Here is a 14017-nt window from a genome sequence, read left to right on the forward strand (position 1 = left end):
GTAACCACGAAGGAATTGGAGATTTTGCAGACTGAAATTTGTGCTATCTAAATCCGACCAATCCTATTTTCTGAAGAGATTATAGTTCAAATGGTAAGTTATGTTGATGCGTATCCATGATGTATGAGCTTTATTTGTCCAGTGTATGTAATTTGTTGTTTGTGTACGCTTTATTATCACTGGTGTGGAACTATAATGCCTAGTGGGTATATTCGGTTGCAAATTTTTTATTGTATGGTGTAGGATTATTGTACATTTCTATGCCTTAGTATTTTTATTGTATAGTGTATGCTTTTTAGAGGAGATAGTATATAGTAGGATAATTCTTGAATATGCTATATCATTGAAACGGGGGCCCACACGCCCAAACATTTCTTGGACGCCATACAAACGAACAAATATGTGTAGTCAAAGCGGGCCTCAATTGGGTTGGTCAAAATAATATTAAGTGGATCCCAAATGATGTGGCCCACCGTAACAAAGCCCGGACATCCGGCGAGACAGGAAGACCCGGACATCCGGTGAGTTCAAAGAGCCAAACCGCTCCCTGGATAGCTCAAGCCGGACATCCCGCTTGGGCAGCCCAGATATCAGGGGAGCAAGGAGAGTCCGGACATCCAGCATGGAATTCCGGACATCCGGACATCAAAACCACCATATGATGCACTCTGGACAGCAGGGTCACGGATATCCGGCGTGCGGGCCGGATATCCAGCAAGCGACCCGGACATCCGACAGGCTGCCCGAACATCCGGCTTGTGTTGAGGCAGAACTTTTAGCACAAGGATTTTGGGAGACCCTAAGACTTGGAGGTTAGGAATCTTGTGGCATGAGCAAGTCCTTCACTAACCCTATCGATCCCCTCTTAATAGTGTGGGATCCTATACTCAAGAAAAACAAATATGCAATCTTTTTTATACTTCTTCCTTGAGTGAAAACAACTCCGTATGTCCATGATCCACACACCATTGATGATCCGGGGACTAACACCTGAGATTCACTTGACGAACATAGTTAGTCCCCTACATGTATATTGTCATCAACATCAAAATTGATGTATGGGCATGATTGCACTTTCAATCTCCCCCTTTTTGTTCGTTGATGACAATCGTACATGTAGTATCATAGATAAAATAAATAGATTTAGCATTGTAATTCATGAGAGCATAATACAATATATGTTCCTATTTGCTTTAGCTCCCCCTCATTGTGTGCATAAGATGATTATGTTAGAATGTACTGCACAAATTCTCATGGTAGCATATGTAGCTCAAAAGATAGGAAAGTAGGACAAGCACACATGAAACAAAACACACCAACAACCCATAGAAACAACAACTCATAGCCACAAGGATAACAACATAGTCTCATTCGATTAAGTACCGTATGTAGCATACATAGAGAGTTTGAATAATAGCAAACATGAATAGCAACATATAGCACGACACTTTAGCCAACTAAGATACTACTTCTTCCCCTTTGATAGGAACATGCAAAAAGGGGGTGAAGATAACTAGAATAACAACTTTGAAATCACTCTTGGCGGATGTCATCATCAACAGCGATCCCCTCAAAGAACTCAGCATACTCGTCACGAGATGGGAACCCGAAGGTGGAAGAGGATGGTGTCACAGGAATACGATCATCATCGCTCATGGGACTCCCACGGTCGCGAAGGCGCTGCTCGAGCTGGTTCTTGGAGATGATGAGGCGCTTCTGAACATCATGGTTTTGCTGAAAGTTAAAAGTGATAGCCTTCATGATAGCAGACTGAGCCTTGCCCAAGAACGAGGCAAGACGTCCACGAGGCGCGATCGAGGAGGAAGGCATGGAGGAACCCGTGGGCTGAGACCCGCCAGCAGACTTCCTAGGCTGACATGGTGCAACAAATGGTGCAGGAGCTGCCATGCGCATATGAGTAGGAGGTTTCCAAATGGAATGCACAACAATCTTTGCAACCTCAAAGGGAGCAGTGTGATCGATCAGCGCCTGAATGAATGGAGCATGAGGGAATTGGCGCGTCTGAAGAAAGCTGGAGACACGGATCTCATGTCAAATGTAATGGGCTGTGTCAAGAGGCTCGGTAGGCTCGTCATGCATACGAACCATCAAGTCAATGCAGTAGTTGCGAGCCCTTGAGCGATCTCCCTTCTTAGGATAGAGAGTGCGAAGCACACACTGATAGAGAATGTAGTAGGGAGACTTGAGGATGGATACCTCATTGGTTGGATACGCACGCTCCTCCGAAGTGAGCTGGGTGATAGGCTTAACAAGAGGCATGCAATCATCAATCCCTTTGGGCCTATGCAGAGGATCCATACTCTGGATTTGATGACCAAAACTAGAGATGCCCAAAATCTGAAGAAAACGGTCATAGGTGACGCTTAGCACAGTATCGTCGGTCATCCAGGTGAGAGTGTGTTGGGGCCAAAGAAGCAGGTGGCATAGAACTGAAGGATGGCAGCTTCATTTCAATCACACTTGAAGGTCATTGCTGGACCGAGAGTCATGTCATCAATGATCTTGACCAGGTTGCCAGGAAACATGGCAGTATGATCACGCAAGAATTGAAGATCCAAGTATTTGTGAGGAGCAAGTCCACGACCGAGGACGAAGCTAGAGTAGAGATCCTGCTGCATGCGAGTACGAAACCGAGGATCCTCAGCATCAACCACCATCTCATACTGGTTGATATCCCATCGAAACTCAAGACATGGACCAGCCCCCACGGTTGTGAAATCGTTAGTGGGGCGATCCTCGTTGAAAGGGATCTCCATGGATATGTGCCGACCACGGACAACGGGCATCGCAGAGCCCTGGACCTGAGGCATGGGTGCCCTCCGGGTGCCCAGTTTTAACTATCCAAAGGAGCTCCTAGGGGCAATGTCTTCCTCTTCCTCCCCAACATAATCCTCATCATCTGGATCAGAGGCCGACAGACTCGGTGATCGAGCCCGACGCAACTTCTTCGATCCAGTGGTGGTCTTCTTCTTCTTAGGCCGGACATGCTCCTTGGAGTCAGTAGAACCTTGCCGGCGAGCGACTGAAATGGACACATGATAGGGATACGATGAGAAGTAGCCCCAAAAAAATTATGAACAAGGATAAAGCAATTAATCTATGGAGATGTGGATATTTTTGAACATGACCATAGAACAAGTCCTAGTGGTAGATCAAAACATCGACATGCCCATGGTTTAATTGTTTAGCCGAGTACATAGAGATGGAATCTGGGCTAGGCAAGTGACATCAAAACTATGGAGCGGCATAAATATCAAGATAATCATGAGATTTTACCGTGAACCTAGAATAGTTGAACCAAACGAAGAAGTAGGCAAGAATAGATGACAACCATACCCCGGGATGAAGGAGGAGGACCACATTGCTTGGTACGCGCCATGAGGAACTCCGGTGGCCGACCCACGAGTCAACACCCAAACCGGCCCTTCCCGAGTGATTCACAGCGCAACCCAGGAATTGGACTGGGTGGAAGCATATGTCAGGAGGAGATGAGGGTGTGGGAAGGAGATCCGGGCTGGAGGATGGAGGAGATGGCCGGGGCATGCCAGAGCATAGCCCGACGGCGGCGGAGACTAGAGACAGGTGGGGGAGCAAGAGTGGAAGAAGAAGGGGAACTGCCCCCAAATCCCACGCCCCCCTGTTTTATGTGTCTGTGAGCGTACGGGCCGGACATCCGGGGCAAGGCCCAGATATCCAGTGACAGGTGGTCAGAGAACAGAATTTCAGGGCCCGGATGTCCAGCTGTGAAGCTGCATGTCTGGCCACTGGACAGAGATACCAACTGGGAGAAGATATTATAAGGGCCATATAGACTCCGCCAAGGAGATTTAGAGATGGTAGAGATGAAGAACTAAGTAATTTATGGCCATACTAAAATGCGCAAAATAACCCACCAACACTAAGGGAAGAAAGGTTCATATAAGCAATGCACGAGCGGTGACCGAAGTCACCATGTTTGAGCATATGGGACATAATACCGCAAAGATTTTGACTTTGGGTACATAGTCACGACTCCATCATTTAAAGCACCATAGTTCGAAAAACATGATAACTTTGAGAGTGTTTGTTTTATTTATGCATTATGCATTATGCACCGAAGTCTCCCCCTAACTATATGCCTACATCAAGACAAGACATTAAGTACATGCATGGATTGGTACTAGATTTCACATAATGTTGTCAAGATCCAAGATACCAAGTTCATGCCTAAGTTGGCAAAACCTTGCTTCATCCAATGGCTTGGTGAAAATGTCTGCAAGTTGCATATCTATACCAACATGAGCAATATCATTGTCTCCCTTTTCCACATGATCTCTCAAGAAATGATACCTAATACCAATGTTCTTGGTGCGGGTATGATCTTTTGGATTCTCAGCAATATTAATGGCACTTTCATTATCACATAGAAGAGACACATGTCTATAGGTGATATTGTAATCCTTCAAAGTTTGCCTCATCCATAGTAATTGAGTTGCACAACTGGTGGTTGCAATGTATTCGGCTTCGACAGTGGAGAGGGCAACACAATTTTTTTTCTTCGAAGACCAACTTACCAAGGAGCGTCCAAGAAATTGACATGCACTGCAGGTGGACTTACGATCCACTGTGTCTCCAGTCCAATCCACATCTGTGTACCCAATGAGATCAAACTTAGCATCCTTGGGGTACCATAAACCCAACTTTGGGGTGTGAACAAGGTATCTAAGAATATGCTTAACCGCCTTATGATGACTTTCCCTAGGGGAAGCTTGAAATCTAGCACACATGCATACACTGAACATGATGTCTGGTCTAGATGCACAAAGATAAAGCAATGAACCAATCATAGAGAAGTAAATAGATGGGTCAAAAGGGATACCGTTTGTGTATTCAGTGAGTACATTTTTTGTTGGCATGGGTGTCTTACATGGACTAGCATTAGACATGCCAAACTTCTCTAGAATATCCTTGAGGTATTTTGCTTGAGACAAGAAAAATCCTTCTTGAAATTGTTGAATTTGGAATCCGAGAAAGAACTTCAAGTCCGCATTGAGTGACATTTCAAAATTCTTGGTCATGGAGGCCGCAAACTTCTTGCACAAATGAATGTTAGGAGAACCAAAAATGATGTCGTCTACATATATTTGGCATAGGATCAAATCACCCTTGTCCCTCTTAGTAAAAATAGTGGGATCGATCACCCCTCTCACAAAACCATCATCAAGTAGAAACTTCTTAAGATGATCATACCAAGCACGAGGTGCTTTTTTGAGTCCATACATCGCCTTGTGAAGTTTATACACATAGCCTTTGTGATCGGGATCAATGAACCCAGGTGATTGTGATACATACTTATTTTTGTAGAGTACCGTTAAGGAAAGCACTCTTCACATCCATTTGATGTAATGTAAAACCATTGAAAGCACCATAGGCAAGTAAGATGCGAATAGATTCAAGACAGGCAATGGGAGCAAAGGTCTCACCAAAGTCCAAACCTTCAACTTGTGAGTACCCTTGTGCCACTAACCTTGCCTTGTTGAGAATGATTATACCATTCTCATCTTTCTTGTTCTTGAAAATCCATTTTGTTCCAATGACATTGTGTTCTATAGTTGGTCTCTTCTAATGACCACACTTAGTTGCGCTCAAAACTGTTCAACTCTTCTTGCATAGCAACAAGCCAATCGTTGCCCATCAATGCATCTTGTACCTTGAGTGGCTCAACACTAGAAACAAACGAGAAGTGAGCACAAAAGTTTGTCAATTGTTTATGAGTGACACTACCTTCCGATATGACGGTAAGTATTTTATCAATATCAACACGACCGTCCACTCAGGACATGATGGAGGTTAGGGTTTCATGAGGTTCAACTTCATGTCCATCATCCGCATCCTCAACATATGAATCATTAATTTGTGGTGGAATATCTTCTTCTTCATATTGCATTTGTTGAGGTTCATCATCAATGATTGCACTTTCTTGTTCTTGCTCTTGGTGATGATCTTGTTCTTGAAAATGATTATGATGAGGGACTTGATCATCTTCTTGTACTTGAACTATGGGCATCGGTTGATAAATAGGAGCTTGTGGTGGTATGGGTGTTTAGGTGATTTGATGATGTGTAAAACTTCCATATTCTTCTTCATCATCATGAGGTTCTTGTTCCGTGGGAAGGAGAGCACCAACACCCATGGTCAAAATATCTTGAGATGAATCTTCTTCACCTACATCACTTAGATCAACTTGCTCCCCATGGGAGCCATTAAATTCATCAAACACCATGTCACAAGTTTGTACAACACATCCACTGGATTTGTCGTAGACTCTATAGGTGTGAGAGTTTGATCCATAGGCAACAAATATGCCCTCGTTTTTTTTGGACTGAAATTTTCCTAACCGTTCTCTTTTGTTGAGGATGAAACATTTGCACCCAAATACACGAAATTACTTGACATTTGGCTTGTTCCCAATTAGGAGCTCATATGGAGTCTTTTCCAATATTGTGCGGAGGAAGAGCCGGTTTGATGCATGGCATGCGGTGTTGACAGCCTCGGCCCAAAAACTATGTGGCGACTTGTATTCATCCAACATGGACCTTGCCATCTCCACAGATGTATGATTCTTCCTTTCGGCAAATCCATTTTGTTGAGGTGTGTATGGTGCGGAATATTGATGCTCAATCCCTTCGTCACTAAGAAATCCTTCCAAGGTGTAGCTCTTGAACTCGGAGCCATTATCACTTCTTATTGTCAAGATTTCTTTGTCAAACTTGTGTTCTGCCGTCTTGGCAAAATCAATGAAGGTGATCTTCGTCTCATCCTTGGACTTGAGGAAAAACACCCATGTATATCTTGAGTAATCATCAACAATGAAAAGTCCATAATTTTCCCACCAAGACTATCCCATGAAGGAGGCGCAAAAAGATCCACATGAAGGACCTCCAAAGGCCTTGAAATAGACACGATATTCTTGGGTGGGTGCTTATATTTATGTTGCTTCCCATCTATGCATGCACTACACACACGATCTCTCTTAAAAGTGACATTGGTTAGTCCAAGGATGTGATAACCCTTTAAGAGATCTTGAAGATTTCTCATGCCAACATGGGCTAGCCAGCGATGCCATAGCCACCCCTTGTTGGCCTTAGCCATTAGACAAGTTGCATGGAATGTGCTCTCTTTCGAGAAATCAACCGTGTAAAGGTTGCCATCCAACTCTCCAACAAAGGCCACTTCGAGAGTATCTCTCTTAAAGACTTTCACATCCATTAGTCCAAACAGTGTACCATGACCAACAGAAGCCAATTGGCAAATAGAAAGCAAATGGTATTTAAGGGATTGAACAAGCATGACATTTGCAAGAGACATGTCATTTGTGATAGCCACCTTGCCCAACCCGATTACATGTACTTTTGATCCTCCACCAAACATAATGCTCATAAATGGTTGAACAACTTCCATGAAATCATAGAGCAATTTGCTATCTCCGGTCATATGATTGGTACATCCACTATCGATCACCCATTTTACTCCACCAGAGAAAGCAACCTACACACAATTATGACTTGGTTAGAGGCACCCATTTTGCAATGGGACCTCTCAAGTTAGTAACAAGGGGCTTAGGGACCCAAATAGCATAAACCCGCAATGCATTTCGAGGACCAACAAATTTTGCATAAACTTCTCCATCCTTGGTTTTATGAAGTACATAGGATGGAGGCATGAACTCTTTTGGCTTGTTGAGAGTGGGCACGCCCCTTCTGGCCTTCCCACTCACAACCTTACCTTTCTCCTTATGCCCTTCTCGTACAAATGTTTCTTTTAGAGGAGTGGTGCACTTTTGAGAAGAAGTCTTCTTCTTGCTTGTTCTTGGGTCAAACCCGAGCCCCTCTTTAGAAAACACCTCATTATGTTGGCTCAGTACCTCATTAAGTTTCTTTTGTCCTTGAGCACATGTCATGAGACCTTTCTTGAGTTGATCCTTGAGAAAGCAATTCTCCTCAAGAATAGATGCTAGGTCACCACTAGAGTTAGCAATACAAGCATCAACATTGATAATAGGAGAAGAGTAAGCCTTGGCTAGAGTTTCAAGATAAGTAAGCTTGAGCGTCTCAAAACTCTTTGTAAGAAGAGTGAGCTCTTCTTCCTTAGTCTTGAGGGACACGGATAGAAGCTCACAATCCTTAGAGAGAGAAGCATGAGACTTCACAAGCTTACTTTTATCATTCATCAACTCCTTGCAAGAGTCCTTAGCCTTTTTCATGGAGGCAAGTTCTTTAGCATGAACATCAATGTTTGCACCAATTTTCAAGCATAGTTCATCATTTCGTGCTTCCTCATATTGGACTTTCCTCTCAAGGATTTCATATTTTTCCTTTTCCTCGGTGATGAGGGTTTCGTGTTCCTTAATGGTGATGGTGTGCTTACTCACCATCTCCATAAGCATATGAAACATAGTGAGCTTCTTTCCTTTGAGGGAGCACATGAACTTATTTAGTTTAGCAAGCATATGATCATCTATATCATCATCATCATAACTATCCTCTGCATCAAGATACTCATCACTAGGAGTAGAAGGAGTGAAAAGAGGAGGGTTTGATCGTGGGGTTACCTTGACCTTGTCAGGAGAGTTTTGGTCATCTCCATCTTCTAGCATGGACTTTGCCATTAGGCACTTGTGAGCATTGCCCTTGTAGTCTTTCATATAGTTGTAGGTGACAACGTCACCACTCTTGTTGACTAGCATCAAAGTGTTTTGAGAATCTTGAGCTAATCCGGCAACACCACTAACATCATCCGGATCGGATTCTCCATGAGCAACCATTGCTTTCCCATCTCTCTTCTTGAGCTTGGAGTTCAAAGGATTTGGCAACTTCTTCTTGGGAAAGGTCTTGGCAAACCTTGGTTTATCTTCTCTCTTCTCATACGGGCAATCGTTGGAGAAGTGGTTGGTTTCTTCACAGTTGTAGCATTTTCTCACTTTCTTCTTATGGAATCTTCCCTTGAATTTTCCCGCGCTAAACTTCTTGACAAAGAGGGCAATGTCTTCATACGAAGGTCTCTCATCAGAGTCAATCTCATCACCATCTTCATCCTCATCATCTTCTTCTTCTTCACTTTGCTCTTCTTCATATACATGCTTGGCCTTCAATGCAAGATTGATTTTTGATGTTGAGGTACCATGCATGGCAAGATGTTTTGTAGAATTTTCCTTTGACTCTTCAAATAGTTGGAAAGTGGATATGATGTCATCTGGAGTCATTTCCTTGAATCCATGGTGTTGCCTTATGTCCCACACCATTTGGTGGTGATACGGAGCAAGAGCATGAAGTAACTTGTCCATGAGAAATCGCTTAGTCAAGTTGAATCCATCTTGTGTCTTGTCACAATCACAAGACTCGATGTCGGCGGTGAGAGTCATGAGACACTCAAGGAGCTGCTTGGGGGATTCACATTTCTCCATACAAAAGTTTTGCAATTTACGCGTGGCAATTTCATATTGAGCAAGCCGGAGAGTGGAGGTACCGGTCTTGGTCCTCACAATGCTATCTCCCAATTCCATGGCACCTGTGATGTGTATGTATGGTCTCCTTTGCTTGTCAGTCATACCTCTCCTTATGCATATTGTTGCTGTGTCATTAAGATTCTTGTCATATTTTTCTGTTGGTGTAAGATTCTTCGGGTCAACAACTTTGTAGCCATACTCCAAGATTCCAACATCTCATCATTTCCATATCGAAGATGATCCTGCATAGCAACTCTCCACAAAGCAAAATCGGTAGAGTCATCAAGTATAGGAGGTTTGCCTTGAGGGTTATACTTTTGTTTCTCTATTTGAGGTCTTGCATAAAGCCAAGGAACACTTGAGTGATCATTACTAGCTAGAGGTTGTTGGCCGAGTGAAGGAGTAGGCACCGTTGGCCTCGAGGCTGCACGACCCAAAAGTGGTGCAAGCATCATGGTTAATGTGGCTAATCTCATTTGGACCAAGGCCTCAAGAGAAGCATCATGATCCTCCTTTTTCTTAGCAAGGGCCCGTTCCAGATCCTCAGAAGTAAAGGACTTGACTTCCGCAGAAGCCCCGCCCTTACCCTTCGGATCTGCAACAAGGGGAGTCCCATCAGGGTTCATCTCGCTCTAGGGCGGTTAAGCCACAAGAATAGAGCATGAGGCTCTGATTCCAATTGAAAGGATCGAGATGGACCTAGAGGGGGTGAATAGGTACAATTACAAATTTTAATTATTTACTTAGCAATTTTGGGCAATAATGCGGAATATGAAAGTGAGCGTAACAATTGCAAGTATGATGCTAAGAGCTAAGTAAAGTAAACGAGTAACACAAATATGTGAGTAAGCAAGTACAATATGATATAAGTAAGGACTAATAGACAGGTAACCACAAGTAGGAAGTTAGGGTTATGGATAACCGCAACTCCGACATACGAGGATGTATGCCGATGTTCACTTCCTTGGAGGGAAGCTACATCACTGATAGAGAGGTGGATGTTACCATGAAGGCGCACCAATGCCACGAAGGCTCACCCTATTCTCCCTTTGAGACAACACCACGAAGGTGTTTCTCAACCACTAGTGGTAGACCTTGGGGTGGTCTCCGAACCCTCACAAGCTTTCCGGGGGTAATCACAATGGTCAATTCCTCTCCGAAATACTCCTACCGCCTAGGAATCTCCAACCTCCAAGAGTTACAAGAACGATGGGGAAAAGCTCAAGATTTTCTCAAATTACAAATTCCTTTGGTGCAAAGAAGGGGAAGGAGTGGATCTATCACTTGGGCGGACAACTTCTCTCAAATGCTCTCAAATCCCTTAGGGATCTAAGATTTGGTGTAGGAGAGTGAGAGAGAGAGAGAGTGTGAAATGTATTCTAGGGTTTGCTCAAAGTGAATGGTCAACCCTCTCCCGAGGGGGAAGAGGATATATACAGTGTGGGTGCAAATATGGCCGATGTAGTGCAAGTGACAGGGTAGGCCGGACATCCAGGACAGGGGCCGGACATCTGTCCTAGCGTAGCACTAGTGAAGTGAAGCAGACAACAGAGGATAAAACAGAGGGGTTGGACATCCGGGGCAAAGCCCGGACATCCGGCGAGATAGGAAGACCCGGACATCCGTCAAGATGGCCGAACATCCGGCGAGTTCACAGAGCCGAACCACTCCCTTGATAGCTCAAGTCAGACATCCGGCTAGGGCAGCCCAAAAATCTGGGGAGCAAGGAGAGCCCGGACATCCGGCATGGAGGGCCGGACATCCGGACATAAAAACCACCATATGATGCACTCTGGACAGCAGGGTCCCGGATATCCGGTGTGTGAGCCGGATATCCGGCAAGCGACCCGGACATCTAGCTTGTGCAGAGGTAGAACTTTTGGCACAGGGATTTCGGGAGGCCCTAAGACTTTGAGGTCAGGAATTTTGTGGCATGAGAAAGTCCTTCACTAACCCTATTGATCCCCTCTTAATAGTGCGGGATCCTATACTCAAGAAAAACAAATATGCAATCTTTTTGATACTTCTTCCTTGAGTAAAAACAACTCCGTATGTCCATGATCCACACACCTTTGATGATCCGGGGACTAACACCTGAGATTCACTTGACGAACATAGTTAGTCCCCTACATTTATATTGTCATAACATCAAAACTTGATGTATGGGCATGATTGCACTTTCACATTGCCTGGGTCTTCTAGACACCATTGAAAGCTTCATTATTGGTATGTTTTAGGTTGTTTTTATTTTGAAACATATCTACATTTTCATTGTATTTGATATTTCATTTGTGATGTGCAATGTTAGTGTGTATTGAATCTTTTGCTTTGTATCAAAAAAATTCTTTGCTTAAGACTTTGCCACACCTTAAAAAAAATCGTCCTCCGCCTCTGGTTTTGGGGTTATGCATTAGAGACAGCTACATTCACGTTAAATAGGGCACTGTCTAAATTCGTTGAGACGACACCATATGAACTGAGGTTTGGCAAGAAACCTAAGTTGTCGCTTCTTAAAGTTTGGGGTTGCGACACTTATGTCAAAAGGCTTCAGCCTGATAAGCTCGAACCCAAATTGAAGAAGTGCGTCTTCATAGGATACCCTAAGGAAACAATTGGGTACACCTTCTATGACAGATCCGAAGGCAAGATCTTTGTTTCCAAGAATGAAACCTTTCTAGAGAAGGAGTTTCTCTCGAAAGAAGTAAGTGGGAGGAAAGTAGAACTTTATGAGGTAATAGTACCTTCTCTCAATTTGGAAAGTCGCACATCAGAGAAATCCGTTCCCGTGATGCCTACACAAACTAGAGAGGAAGCTAATGATGATGATCATGAAACTTTAGATCAAGTTACTACTGGACCTCGTAGGTCGAACAGAGCACGTCCCACACCAGAGTGGTATAGTAATCCTATCCTGGAAGTCATGTTACTAGACCATGGCGAACCTACGAACTATGAATAAGCTATGACGAGCCCAGATTCCGATAAATGGCTTGAGACCATGAAATCTGAGATAGGATCCATGTATGAGACCAAAGTGTGGACTTTGGTGGACTTGCCCGATGATCGACAAGCCATTGAGAATAAATGGATCTTCAAGAAGAAGACTGGCGCTAATACTAATGTCAGCATCTATAAAGCTTGACTTGTCACGAAAGATTTTTGACAAGTTCAAGGGGTTGACTACGATGAGACCTTCTCACTCGTAGCGATGCTTGAGTCAGTCCGAATCATGTTAGCAATTGCCGCATTTTATGATTATGAAATTTGGCAAATGGGCATCAAAACTGCATTCCTTAATGGATTTCTTAAAGAAGAGTTGTATATGATGCAACCAGAAGGTTTTGTCGACCCTAAAGGTGCTAACAAAGTGTGCAAGCTCCAGTGATCCATCTATGGACTGGTGCAATCATCTCGGAGTTGGAATATACGCTTTGATGAGGTGATCAAAGCATATGGTTTTATACAGACATTTGGTAAAGCCTGCATTTACAAGAAAGTGAGTGGGAGCTTTGTAGCATTTCTGATATTATATGTAGATGACATATTTGTTGGGGAATGTAGCATGCAATTTCAAAAAGTTTCCTCGATCATGCGAGATCTATCTAGGAGATGCATAGCAACGAGAGGGGGAGAGTGTGTCCATGTACCCTCATAGACTGGAAGCGGAAGCGTTAGGTTAACGTGGTTGATGTAGTCAAACAACTTCATGATCCAACTGATCTAGTACCGAACGCATGGCACCTCCGAGTTTAGCACACGTTCAGCTTGATGACGTCCCTCAAACTCTTGATCCAGTAGAGGGTCGAGGGAGAGTTTTGTCAGCACGACGGTGTGGGGACGGTGATGTGATCCGCGCAGGGCTTCGCCTAAGCACTACGATGCTATGACCGAAGGAGTAAATTGTGGAGGGGGGCACCGCACATGGCTAAGAGAACAACTATTGTGCTATGGGGTGCCCCTGGCCCCGTATATAAAGGAGGAGGGGAGGAGGCCGCCGGCCTAGAGGGGCGCGCCATGGGGGGACCGAATAGGACTCCAGGTCCTATTCGCCCTCCTATCTTTCTTATGGAGGGGGAGGGAAGAGGAGAAAGAAAGGGGAGCGCGCCCCCTCCCCTAGTCCAATTCGGACTCCCTATGGGAGGGGGCGTGGCCACCCCTTATGGGCTGCCTCCCCACTCCCGTATGACTCTTGTAGGCCCATTACTTTTCCCGGGGGGTTCCGGTAACCTCTCGGTACTTCGAAAAACACCTGAAATGATTCGGAACCGTTCCGGTGTCCGAATACAATCGTCCAATATATCAATCTTTACCTCTCGACCATTTTGAGACTCCTTGTCATGTCCGTGATCTCATCCGGGACTCCGAACAATCTTCGGTCACCAAAACACATAAATCATAATCCAAATCGTCATCGAACGTTAAGTGTGCGGACCCTATGGGTTCGAGAACTATGTAGACATGACCGAGACACATCTCCAGTCAATAACCAACAGCGGAACCTAGATGCTCATA

The sequence above is a fragment of the Triticum urartu genome, chromosome 6A (assembly GCF_056163025.1).
Source record: "Triticum urartu cultivar PI428250 chromosome 6A, HENAU_Tu73, whole genome shotgun sequence".
NCBI classification, from domain to species: domain Eukaryota; kingdom Viridiplantae; phylum Streptophyta; class Magnoliopsida; order Poales; family Poaceae; genus Triticum; species Triticum urartu.